Source organism: Rhinopithecus bieti, unplaced genomic scaffold (assembly GCF_001698545.2).
Source record: "Rhinopithecus bieti isolate Rb0 unplaced genomic scaffold, ASM169854v2 scaffold_5333, whole genome shotgun sequence".
NCBI lineage: Eukaryota > Metazoa > Chordata > Mammalia > Primates > Cercopithecidae > Rhinopithecus > Rhinopithecus bieti.
Window position 1 is genome coordinate 805,099 of NW_016804678.1, and position 12,755 is coordinate 817,853.

Below are 12,755 nucleotides of genomic sequence, written 5' to 3' on the forward strand. Positions count from 1 at the left end.
TATTTAACCAAGTCTCAGTTTCCTCACATGTCAAATGGCACACCTGTCCTAGAGTTGTTAGCATGCTTTCGTAATATGTGAGCAAAGCCTTCAGCACATGGTCTGGCAGATGGAAGGTGGTCAATACATTCTTTTCTTTCTGTTATGCCAAACTCCCCCAGAATGCACTAGAAGAGGAGCTGCACAGGTGACTAATAGAGTCTAAACGATAGAAGTGGGTAGTGATTTTCCACCGTGGCAAAGAAGGGACAGCAAACAGAGTGCTTTTGAGTACAGGATCACCGGCTGTTACTGGGTTGCTAATGTTCTAACCCTCCACCTGGGCTGACTTCAGGCTTCAGAGGCCCCTGAGTACACCCCTCCCCGCCAAGTAGCCTTAATTCTAAAACAGACCTTCCAGATCCCGCTAGTTGTTCTTTCCTAACTCCCAAGGTTAATTTGTGCCTAGAGAGGAGATACAGCCATTCAGGGCTGCTGTCTCTGGGCTTGCATTCTTGCTGATGCCAGGACTGGCTTGTTTCGCTGACCTTGAGCTTGTGAGGGTGAGTGGGTAGGGAGCCCTGGGTGCTTGGCTCCCTGCCCACTTGGGTGTGTTCTTAGCAGAATCAAGGCGCTTTCCACCCCCTACACTTGGTGGTGTCTCCTCCTTCCATATCAAATCTTGGCAAGGCTTCTCTGGAGGATTCTGGTACTCTCTTCTTGGCTATGACTTGGGTGGCTGGGCAGGGTGGCTAAGGGGTATTGCCGAGGAGAGTTAGAGGTGTGTGGCAAAGCCTTTTGCATGACACACATCAAGTAACAAAGCTCTGAGGCCGCTGGGACTAGACACACTGGGGGTGACAGTCTCTGTGGAGGGGCTTCTACTGGGAGCCTTTGCCCCTGTGCCCGTGCCCACAGGGAAGGGAGCACCTGCACATCAGCCTCACACAGCGGGCACGGCCTGGGCAGCCTTACTGGGAAAGTCGTGACTTTGCTTTTCTTGATGCTGACTTCCTGCTTTCTTTCCTCTTCCCTAGTTGATTGGGTGCCTTCCCTAACACACACAGCCTCTGGTGCTTTTTTTCTCCTTGTGTGTAGTGGTTCCCAAGAGGCCTGGCAGCCCTGCCCTGCCTCGGGCCTGCTCCTTCTCTACACCTCCCCTGGCAGCACCGGCGCTTGGTGTGCGAGTGCATCCAGCGCAGGATCCGCCCAAGAGCCTCTGTTCTTGGGGCTCCCAGGTGTCAGACAATGTTGAACACGGGGCCCATTCTCTAGCTGACTGGTCGTACACGATGTCGGCACCTTATCTTCGTGCTGACACACACTGGACATTAATAGAAATACACCGCCATGTCACATGCGTGGAATTTCAAGCAGCCGGGAGGCGGGTGCTTTCGATAGCCTATCGTGTGCGTAACCTCTTCCGAAGAGGTTTTTGATGAGAAATGAGTAGGGCTGTTAACTCCAGGCAGCCTGGCATGTGGCAGGTTTTCTTTTTTTTCCTTTCCCCTTCTTGATTGTTCGCAGTGCTTCCTTAATCTTCACTCTGGAGGAATGGGCTTTGCCGCTTCAGGACATTTTATTTAATCTGTGGCTGCACAGGCAGCTGCGTGGTTGGCCTGGGTGCTGTGGGGCCGCAAGGTGGCCCGGGAGTACTGGGGGAGCCTCTCCTCAGCCTAAGTTGTCTGGCCCCGGGTTTTTTGCCCTGGTCTCAGCTTTCATGGCTGTGTACAGGGCTTTTGGGATCACTGGTTGCTTCTCTTCTGAGACGGCCTAAGCTTTTGGAGCTGTTTTTGTTTTTCCCGTCATCTCGTCTCCTTTCTCTCTCTCAGGAGCTGCTGGTGATGCCTCAGTTTCTCTAGCTGAAGTCCAAAGCCCAGGAAAAGATCTTTACTCGGATGATCTGGGTCTTGGTGTGGTCTTTGTAGTCGTGTGTGACTTTGCAGTTATCATAAGAGAGACTTGTATTTGCAGCTCATTTCTGCTGCTTCTCTGGGATATCTCCATACACGTTCAGTTTTCCCAGCTGTAAAGTGAGATGATAATGCAATTCGTAAGATTAGTGTGGGGTTTCAGTGAGATAAAATTAAGTGCCTAGGAGAATGTCTAGACTGCAGTAGGCTCACAACAGAAATTATACCTAAACATTTTCTTAGTGAGGCTAAAGGTGACAAACATTCATGGCTACTGGCTTCTGGATCACGCTTCTCAGTCTTCCTACTAGTAAGGCTGGTCTTTAACCTTATTCCAATTGGCATTTTCTTTCTGATGGCACTTTGTGTATCAGAAATCTGCTTTACCACCATCTTAGATTTCATCATGACTCAATTCTCAAGGCCCATCAGGTCTCGTGGCCTGACACGTCTCCCTGCCCTCAGGGTCAGTACTGACAACTAGATATAGCCAGCACCCTCCTTCCCTTCATTTCCATGGACTTCCTGCATGTCCACGTTGCTGGATTCCAGCCTTGGGTAAATCCCACCGGCTGGTTTCTCTGCATCCGGGCCTGGGCTCCTGGGAGCCGCTAGAGGCTGAATGAATGGGTTCTCATGCAGTTCGTGCTCTCTGACCTCCTGGGCATTACCCTCTCTGCTGCTGCCTTCCTCTTGCTGTGCTCCAGCAGCACCCTCCTTGCCCTCCCCACATCTACTTGTGAGTTCTCTCCATCCTGGCCTCACCGCCCTCTCCTCCTTGCTTCCTCTCCTCCTAAAAGGGGCCCCTCTGCCAGTGACCTGGATCCTGGATCTAGCTCTTCCCCTCCTCTTAGAGCGTGCTCTGTTACTTCCCCACTGTCTGCTCAGATCTCCTTGTCTAAAACCAATATCCCTTTCCCAAGCAGCCACTCTGGTTGTCTCCTGGCTCTTCCCTTTCCTTGCCATAGAGTGTCTTGGAATCATAGTGGTAAAGTCATAATCTTTATTCTCAAACTTATTACAATTTGGCGTGATCTCAGAAATTACCATGATTGGTTGGGTGCGGTGGCTCACACCTGTAATCCCAGCACTTTGGGAAGCCGAGGTGGATGGATCACCTGAGGTCAGGAATTTGAGACCAGCCTGGGCAACACGGTGAAACCCCATCTCTACTAAAAATACAAAAATTAGCCGGGCATGGTGGTGTGCACCTGTAATCTCAGCTACTTGGGAGGCTGAGGCAGGAGACTTGCTTGAACCTGGGAGGTGGAGGTTGCAGTGAGCCGAGATTGTGCCACTGCACTCTAGTCTGGACGACAGCGCAAGACTCCATCTCAAAAAAAAAAAAAAAAAAAGGAAAGAAAAGAAATTACCGTGCTCTTCTTTCCAACAAATCTGATAACTTTCCTTCTTCACATTTCCTTCAAGGGGTATTTATCACCAAGCAGCTACTCTTCCTTTAAATGTCCCTTGTGTGAGCCTCTGTGCCTTAGCTCTCCTGCCCCCTTTCTGCATGCTCCGTCTGTCCGTTCAACACATGTTCCCTGAGCAGGGCTGCAGCCTGGTCTGGACTGGCCATCCAGAAGTGACCCGATCCTGACCCTGCTAGAGCCCCTGCTCCAGTTGGAGAAACAGATACCAAACAAGTAACTATTACCAGCCGAGATAAGCGTACTGCTGTAGAGAGAGAGTGATAGTGGTGCCCTAATTTAGATTGAGGTCAGCTAATGCTTCTCTGAGGAGTGGACATTTGAGCTGCGACCTAGAGTGTAAGTGGGAAGGAGACAGAGTGAGGAGGAGGAGCTCTGCAGTTCGTGGGAAGTGCACGCCGGACTGGGTGATGGAGAGCTCAGTGAGTGAAAGCAGCCGCCAGCAAGAAGGGTGTGAACAGTGGGTGGGGACTCATGGGCACTTATGGAAACTGGGTTTGAGAAGCAGCAGGGAGTGTGTGAAAGGTTTTCATAGAAGTTCTGGGGAAGATGGCAGAGTGGGCAAGAGCAGAGGCAGGGAAATCAACAGGACTCCAAGAGCCCTTCAGAAAGATCATGGTGACCCAGACAAAGGACAGTGACAGCGTCTGGGGGAAGAATTATGTGGAGACAGAATTGACGCATTTGGTGAGGATGGGGGCTGTGGGGTGAGGAAGAAGGAAGTGTAGAGAATGACTCGGGTTTTTGGCCTGAGCCAGATGCCCTTTTTTGACAAGGAGATGCCTAGACTCCTCTCTGGCTTCCCTACCTCTGGGTCCTTCAATCAGTTATGGTCTAGATTGAGCTGCTGTAGCAGAGAGGCCCCCAGATACAGTGGCATACATAAGAAAGACTTGTTTCTCTTTCATAGAATTGTCTAAAGGTAGTCCAAGGCTAGTGGGAGCTCTGCCAGCCTCAGCAGCCTTGGATGCAAAGTGGTTGCTCCATTTCTCTCCAGTTCCTGAACAGTGTGAAGGGGACAAGGGCCATGTGAGTGCATACCCATTTGGCTCTTTTATGGGCAAGACCAGAACTGGGCTCCATCATTTCTGGACATATCTTGTTGGCTAGAAGAGAGTCACATGACCACTGCTAGTGACAGGTTGTTTAGGAAATGTCTAGACAGTGTAGCTGGATGCCCAGCCAAAGCTCCATACCAAAGGAGGAGGAAAGAATGGCTATGGGGGGACAACTGGAAATCCACCACTGTTGTTTGTTGCCTCTTCGTTACCTCTTGAAAACTCTCACATCCACCTTGGCCCGATGTCTGTTCAGGGCTTCTGTTCTCTAGATGCTGGTTGGCCACACCTCTCCTGGTGCCTTCAGGGACCTCAAACTGAGGACGTCCAGTACAGAACCTGTCTTCTCTCCATACCTGGGCTTGAATCATTTACAAAACATTGAACAATTGGGATAGCTGCTCAATTCTCCATATTTAGCAGTGAAGGGGTTCTCGAGAAGGCACAATGCTGTTAATTCTGCCCAGACATTCATGGGGGTTGTTTCTGAGGAACAAGCAAGGAATATCCCACAGAGTTGTCTTTGACTATTTTCTCCTTGTGCTCACCTGGCCTTCCAGGCAGCTGACCTCAGGGCTTCCACCGAGACACCAGATGTGTGTGTTTCTGTTTGGAAGATGATCTGTCAAGATGCCACCCGTGGCAAAGCACACAGCTCTTCCCCTGGCTGGCTGTCCAAAGTATGGCCCTGGCCAGACCTCAGAGAGGGACAGTGTTTTCCACCAGATCAGACAGAATTGGAGAGAAGTGCTCCAGAGTTGGCGACTCCCTCCTGGGAGTTGCTTCAGGATGAGGACTGAGATGGAGGTTAAGCCATGTGGCCTTTGGTGCTAGAGACTCTGCTAGGGGCTGGCCCTGGCTAGGCATGGCTGCTTCTGGGCCTGAGTCTTGAGGGCCTGGACACCCCTGGCATGAGAGGCAAGTTCCCAGAGCTTTCTCCCAAACCTCCCTGTAAATGAGCAGACCCACCTAGCTTTAATGCTAATTCCTTTTGCAATGAGCCTGAACTTCCTTGTTTCCCAGTTAAAGCTAGCCCATTAACACTGCCCCATCTGTCACCATAAATGGAAAGTTTTTCTAACAGGTGGGCAGGCAGTTCTCCCATGCTAATGAGGAATCGATGAAGTTCCTCCAGGGACTGACATTATGGCTATGGGCCTTGCCTTTGCTGTCTGCACAAGAAGGCACAGCTGAGGAAGGGCAGTTGGTGCCCTCTGCTGACCCCAGCACAGCCGTCTTGACCTCTTGAGGCTCTGGAAGGGTAGGAGAGAGAGGAACGGTGGTCTAAGGCTTCTCATCTTTCTTGCCCTCTGGCTTTCCCTGGAGTCCCTACTGGTAGGGCTGAAAAGGAATGTGTGTTTTTCTTTTGTGTCCAGGCCTTGCAGGGCATCTGGGGGACTGTTTTTTGTTTGTTTGTTTTATTTTTTCTTTTCTTCTCTGGGCCTCTGGTTGCACTTCTTTTCCTCACTAAGAATTTGCCACCGTGTGTGGTAGCTCATGCCTGTAATTCCAGCACTTTGGGAGGCAGAGGTAGGCTGATTGCTTGAGGCCACAAGTTCGAGACCAGCCTGGGCAACATGGCAAAACCCTGTCTCTACAAAAAATACAAAAATTAGCCAGGCTTGATGGTGCACACCTGTGGTCCCTGCTACTGGGGAAGCTGAGGCACGAGAATTGCTTGAGCCTTGGAGGTCGAGGTTGCAGTGAGCCGAGATCATGTCACTGCACTCTAGCCTGAGTGACCCTGTCTCAAAAAAAAAAAAAAAAAAAAAAATGGTGCCTCCATTGCCCTAACTTGATTTTTGTCTGTTCCCCTAGGGTAGCCAGATTCTGCTCCTTTGCTGGGACCCTCTGGCCAGAGCCGACCCGGGTTTTTAGGGTTTTAGAGTGTGAGTTTTTTTTTTTATTCTTCTTCTGTTATGTCTAGCAGCTAGGATTGGAGGCTGTGGTATGGTGTGAATTCAGGAGCCGGGTTGCCTGGGGTGGAATCCTGCTTCCCAGTTGTGCTTCCTGAGGAGGGCACTGAATCCTCTGTGGTCCCTGCTGGTGATCCTGTCTCCTCCCTGGATAGTCGTAAGACTTCTTGAGATAGGGGACAAGCTTAGAGCAGCACCAGGTGCACAGCACATGGAATGTGCCTGTACTGCCCTCTGAGGTTTACCAGTTACGCCCCTCCAAGGGCCCTGTACCCTGTCCACCTCCAGGACATGGCCTCATGCATAGTAAAATTCACTTATCTAATGGGCATGTAAAAATCACAGCTTTTAGGCCAGAGTCTTAGGATGAGGCCAGAGCTTAGAACCTGTGTGTGTGAGTAGGGGCACTCTAGGACTAGCATTTTGGAATTGGCATTCCTGTCCCATGCATTTCCTGTGCTTCACTGGGGACAGGCTCTGGGTGCAGGAGCTGTTTGGGCTTAGAAAAGGTGGGGAAGAAGGCTAGCCTCTGAGAATGCAGCTGACTCCTTCCTATTTTTCATTTGTCACTGGTCCCCAGAAAATGGTTTTCTCCAGTAGTTCTGGTTATTGTCACAGCCTGAGAGAACCCCACTGTGCCTTGTGAATGAAGTCCTGGAACTGTTGGCAGGACTCTGGTCACAGCAGCCTCTCTTCTGGGATCTGGTCTCTTCCCGTTGTGTGTGAGCAGAGCCCACTAGGTGGCAGGCCTGGGCCACTCGTTGACTGGAAGGACAGGCGTGCTGGGAGAAGGTCTTGGGCAGGGTGGGGAGAAGGCCCCTTCCCCCGATGTCATCCTCTGAGGGCCTGTAACCTGGTAACTTTGAGACTGATTAAATCTAGCTGAGGAGGCTGAAAGGCCCTCTACCCAAGGCCTGATCTTTCATCTCCTGTCCTCTTTTTGTTGGGAGACCTGGCTTTTTGGTGTTATCTGACCTCCCTTTGTTGTGGCTACCCTCGGGGGGCAGGTGCAGATGACCAGCTTTGTACTGCCCTGTGGGGATTTAGCATCCCATTCTCCCTGTCCCTTTAGTGCGGTTTGCTGAGGAAGGGCTCCCTTTTCTCTTGCCCTGTTCTCCTCCTCATCCAGAAAGTTACTGATGGCTTGTCTTGGATCCAGAAAATGTGGAGAAGGAGCAGTTGGGATTAGATGAGGAAGGAGAAATGTTGGGGTTTTATGATGGGCTGGGCTGGGGCATTGACTCCTCAACCCCAGCTACTTTGTTCCTAGACCTCGTAAGTCACATTGTCATTGCCAGGTACCCAAGGTTAAGGCCAAATTAAGAACTGTGTCTGTGGACCGCTTCCCCAGCTGGCAGAGGGGTGGGGGATAGGAGGATTCCTCACACTAGGCCTTCTCTTGGTAGCTGGTGGCACCCTTCAAGCACCTTTTCCTTGGCTGCTTTGTGCAAAACAAGCAGATTCTGACTTTCTTGTGGGCGGATGGACTGTCACACGATTTTGGCAGCCAAGGGGATTTTTTCAGGGCCCAGGGAAGGGACGTGGAGCAAACAGCTAACATAGTAGTGACTTGGACTTCACATGGCAAGCAGCTGTTGCATGAAGGAACCTCAAGTTGGCATCTGTATATGGCCATGCTTGCTTATTTCTGTGAAGAAGCCAAGGTCTGTCAGCAGGAGCTGTGCAGTCCTTTTGCCCACCTGGAGGTTGAGGAGGAGGGGCACTGAGGCACTCATAGCTGGGTGCAGATCATTCCAAAGACATTCCAGGAGCATGCTGCAGCCCGCCTGCATGCCTGCCATAGCTCCAGCTTGTAGACCGGCCTTGGGGTGGAGTTCTCTGTAAACATTGGATGGGGCCTCTGTAGAACTGGCATCAACAGAGAGTTTGTCTCAACCTTATTGGGACCTTGGCTAGCATTCTCTTCCCAGATAAAGATCAGTGTCCTGCCTCTCTTCTTGCCTTCTCTTCATCTGTCCTTGCCCCCGTCTCTCTCTCTGGTGTACAGGCGCATTGTCCAGGGCTTCGTGGGCTGCCTTTCTGCAGCAGTGGGTGAAGAGAGGGCCCATGGTCTTGGTTCTTCCTGCTCTGTGGGCTGCAATTCTCCAGGAAGAGTCTGGGTGGTAGTGGGCACCAAGGGCTGTGGTGGGCATATGCTGAGCCTTGTTTGAAGTGGTACCACCACGTGGCCTGGAGAAGCTCAGTAGTACCTGCTTTCCCTGAGAGGGGTGGAGAGGAAAGGGATTGCCAGGCTTGAGTGTTTATTGGGAAGGTGATGTATAAATTACATGTGGAGGTGGGGGATCCTGTTAGAATATTCACATGCTTCCTTAGAGTCCCAACAGCATTGACATCCTTGTGACCCCGATCTATAATCTCTGGTTTGTCCACATTAGTCCATAAAATAGTCATAGCAGTTAGAGCTATAGTTCTTTGGATCACAGTCTGAACTGCCTTGCGAGGAAGTAGCAGGTAATAGAAAAGGTTAAAAGAATCTCATCTGTGTTACTGAAACAAGTTGTATGACCTTGGTTAAGTGTCTCTGGGCATCACTTTCCACATCTGTAATACAGGGACAGCAATATTGACTTCACAGGGTTGTTGCAAGGATCGAGTGTAAATATCTTCAAAGTGCCTAACTCAGTGCTTCACCTACCATAGGTCCTAGAAAGCAATCATTCCCTCCAGGAGATGGTGCCAGCAGCTGGCTGTGTCAGCACATGCTGCCCTTCAGCCCACAAGCCATGTACCCAGCCCTTTGGGATCATGCAAATCTCCCTGTGGACATCTGTGCCAGAACACCCAGTGGCACCTCTTGTGGCTGAGCTCTTTCTAAGGTACCAGGTGTTGGCAGAGGAGCAAGCTGGGGTAAGGAGGCGAGCCTGTCCAGGAACATTCTTTCTTTTCCTCTCCAAAGCAGGCTGTGTCTAACAGCTCAGCTTCCGAAGTGAAAATCCAGCGTGCTCCTCCTAATTGGTTTTCAGGGGAGATTGATTTTTGTCAGTGTAACTGCTGCTAGGAACCCTGATGTCTCTCTCCTTAGGGTTCATGTCCCTCCAGATGAATTTTGCTTTTAGCCCCCATCGAATCCACTTGCCACCTTTTCTAGCAGGACCTGTTTAGGAGCCCTGGAGGTGAAATGGTAGGCACCTTTGGCGCTTCGGCCTTTGAAGGCTGTCCCTCAGAATGTCTTCAGGCTAAGAAGCTGATGGGCAGGAAGGGCAGTGGCCACAAGGAGGGAGTGCAGCTGCTGCCAGTCTCCTGGGTCTGGCATCTTCCCGCTGGAGGCAATGAGTTGTCATATTCTAAAATCCTGGGGAAATGGGGAGTGTGGACAGAATCCAAGCTCCTCGAGTACCTGAAGAACAATGGCCTGGAAAAGAGGAGGCCAGTTGTGTTCTGGCTCTAGCGAGGGCAGAGGACAATGGATTGGGCATAAGCAGTGCCAGACAAGAATGTGAGGAGGGAGAAGGGTTCAAAGAAATCAAAGTTGACAGCTTTCCTCAGGACCTGTCCTGGATGGCAGGCAGCATCTTTGTCTTCAGTCGGGAGGAGAGGTACCAGGAATGATCAACAGCTGGGTATGAGTTTTTGAGGTTTCTCTGTCCATCTAGCTCAGCCCTGTCACTGTATAGGGCAGCCCGAGGCCCAGGGTGAGGCTAGGTGGCCCGTCCCAAGAACCTGAGCGAATGCCCATGTCTGCAAGTCCCTGGGCATGTGTCTTGGGGCCCTGGGTAACATCCCTGGCTGGAGGGTCGTCTCTGAGGCTCTGCAGCACAGCAGGTATGAGGAAGTATCTTCCACACTGTTTCTTGAAATCCTGTCATTTTACCAGACTCCCCAGAGAGTCTGCAATATATCTGTATTTCAGTCACTGTAGTTCTCTTTTTGGCAGCCCGATTATTTAGGCCTGACAGGTAGGCACAACTGTCTCATTAGATGCAGATATATTTGTGTGACTTAAAAAAATGGAACATTCCATTAGTCTAAAAAAAGATACCAGTGGCTCCCCTTTCATTCTTAAACTCAATGTATCAAAATTTGTGGTCATTAAATTTATGAGATGGGAATGAAGTCATGGCTTGTACCTTCTTATTGTGAAATATCCAGGTGTTGGTGGCGCTGTTATCTATGTGTGTGTATGCACGCCTGTGCGTGTGTGTGTGTGTGTGTGTGTGTAGACACAGCCATTCCTTATGCTGCTGTCCTGGATCAGGTGCTCTGTGTAGGTTTTCTCATTTGATTCTCACAGTGCCCCTTTAGGTAGGGGTAGTGTTGCCCCTTTTTGCAGATGACTTTGAGGCTCTGGGAGGTTAGTAAACTGTCCAGGGCTATACAGTGGGTCTGTGCAGGGCTCGGAGAGAATCCCTGTTGCAGCAGCTGGTTGTCTGTGGGTACTGGTGCTAGAGAGCCTGATGGACATTGCAGCTGGAACACAGGACAGAGTTTCCCACTGTGGTCATGATTCTTTACCAGCCCCTCTGCCCACCTCTACCTTGGACCCATAGCTTAGAATCTGGTGCTGGGAAAGGTAGAGAGAGGAAGTAGAGATTGCAGAAGCCTCTTGGGTGATTCTGTAAAATACACCCACTATTGAGAATCAATGGTTTTTGTAAAAGGAAGAATAGAATAGAACAATAGAAGAACTGAAAAAAAAAAATCAAGAATCATCAATGGGCAGAAAATTATTGGATGAAAGGCTGGAAACAGGATATCCCACACACTAGAAAAGCATCAACCCAAAGATTACTTACTAATTTCAAAAAGGAACAGGTACCTGATATAGTTTGGGCATTTGTCCCCACCCAAATCTCATGTGGAAATGTAATCCCCAGTGGGATGTGGGGCCTGATGGGAGGTGTTTGGGTCATGGGGCAGATCCTTCGTGGCTTGGTGCTGTCCTCACCATAGTGAGCAAGTTTTCACAAGATCTAGTTGTTTAAGTGTGTGGCACCTCCGCAGCCCTTGCTCCTGTTCTCACCATGTGAGATGCCTGCTCCCGCTTTGCCTTCCCACCATGGGTAAAAGCTTCCTGAGGCCTCTCCAAAAGTGAGCAGATGCTAGTGCCATGCTTCCTGTATAGTCTTCAGAACCCTGAGCCCATTAAACCTCTTCTTTATAAATTACGCAGCCTCAAGTATTTCATCACAGTAATGCAAGAACAGACCTTTACCATAGCAAAATGTGGTATAAACCACATTAAATCAGATTTAATGGTGCCAAGAGTGAGAGTAGCTGCCATCATGTATCTCCTGATGCAATACAGTGAGAAGAGCACAAAGGCACCTGGTAGCACCTATTTGACCAAAACATTTAACCTGAACCTCATCATGAGGAAAAGATCAGAGAAATCCAAGTGGTTTTGTAGAGACAGTCTAGCTGGGATCTTCAATGTCAATGTCATAAAAAACTAAATAAGGCCTGGGAAAACTGTTCTACTCGATTAAAGCACGCAAGAGAGACACAGCAACTATAAGAAATGCATGTACTTGACTGAATCTTGGAATTCCAAAAGACCACTACAAAAGACTTGATTGGGACAACAAGGTAAACTGAATGTAGCCTATATGTTAGGTAGAAAGTACAATCATCTTATTGTGGTGAGACAGGAAAATGTTCTTGTTCTCAAGGGGGTGAGATGCATACTCAAGTATTTATGGATGAAATTACAATATATCCAAGTAACTCTTACATGACTCAATAACAATACAGGTAGAGTGAGGCCTGGAGAACACTCTGGCTTTGGAAGGCAGGAAAGGATCTGAGTGAATCATTTCAGAATAGTAGTAGGGCTAACCACTGGATTATAAGAACACCACAAATGAACAGGCAATGAGAAATGAGAGCTGCTGGTAGAAGGTGGCAGGGCTGCAGGAGGCCACAGGACTGGACTGGCGAGAACAGGCAGACCTCACCATGCTGGTGAGCTGAGAGCAAGAGGTAGCGGAGAGTGAGAAAGCACACAGGGCCCACAGATGTGATCCAAAGCAGAGCACAAAAAGTGAAGACTTATTCCAGGAAGGGTATTGACCATTTATTCTTTACTGAACATCAGTTAAAAGGAAATGAGCTTCAATTACAACATAAGTGACGCAGGGTAGACAGAAGGGGTGGCTTTCTAAAAGAACGCATTCCGGCACTGAGGTAATGAGAGAGGAGGACACAGGGCGGTCTCAGACACATCCCTCCTACAAGTGACCTGGCAAAGGAAAGTCTTACTGGCTCCATTCGTCCTCCTCCTATAGTTGAAAGACTGCACACATCTCCTTGCTCACCTACAAACTTGAGAGTGGCTTGAGAATTAAAGCCAAATGCTAAAAATGAGACAGCAAAGAACTGGCTTAATAGACATTATCTTAAGTTAAAAGAACAAAAGTCAACCGCTTAGTGCAATCCCACATGCATCCCATGAAATCACTTTTACCAAAACGTCCATTTTCCCAACTCATCTTCCTCACA

General features: G+C 49.5%; 1 protein-coding gene across 6 annotated transcripts in view; it reads left to right on the forward strand.

The window, feature by feature from the left end:
- CHCHD6 (coiled-coil-helix-coiled-coil-helix domain containing 6) overlaps positions 1–12,755 on the forward strand; it is a 242,208-nt gene that overhangs the window by 41,384 nt on the left and 188,069 nt on the right. The gene's annotated exons all lie outside the window — the stretch shown is intronic.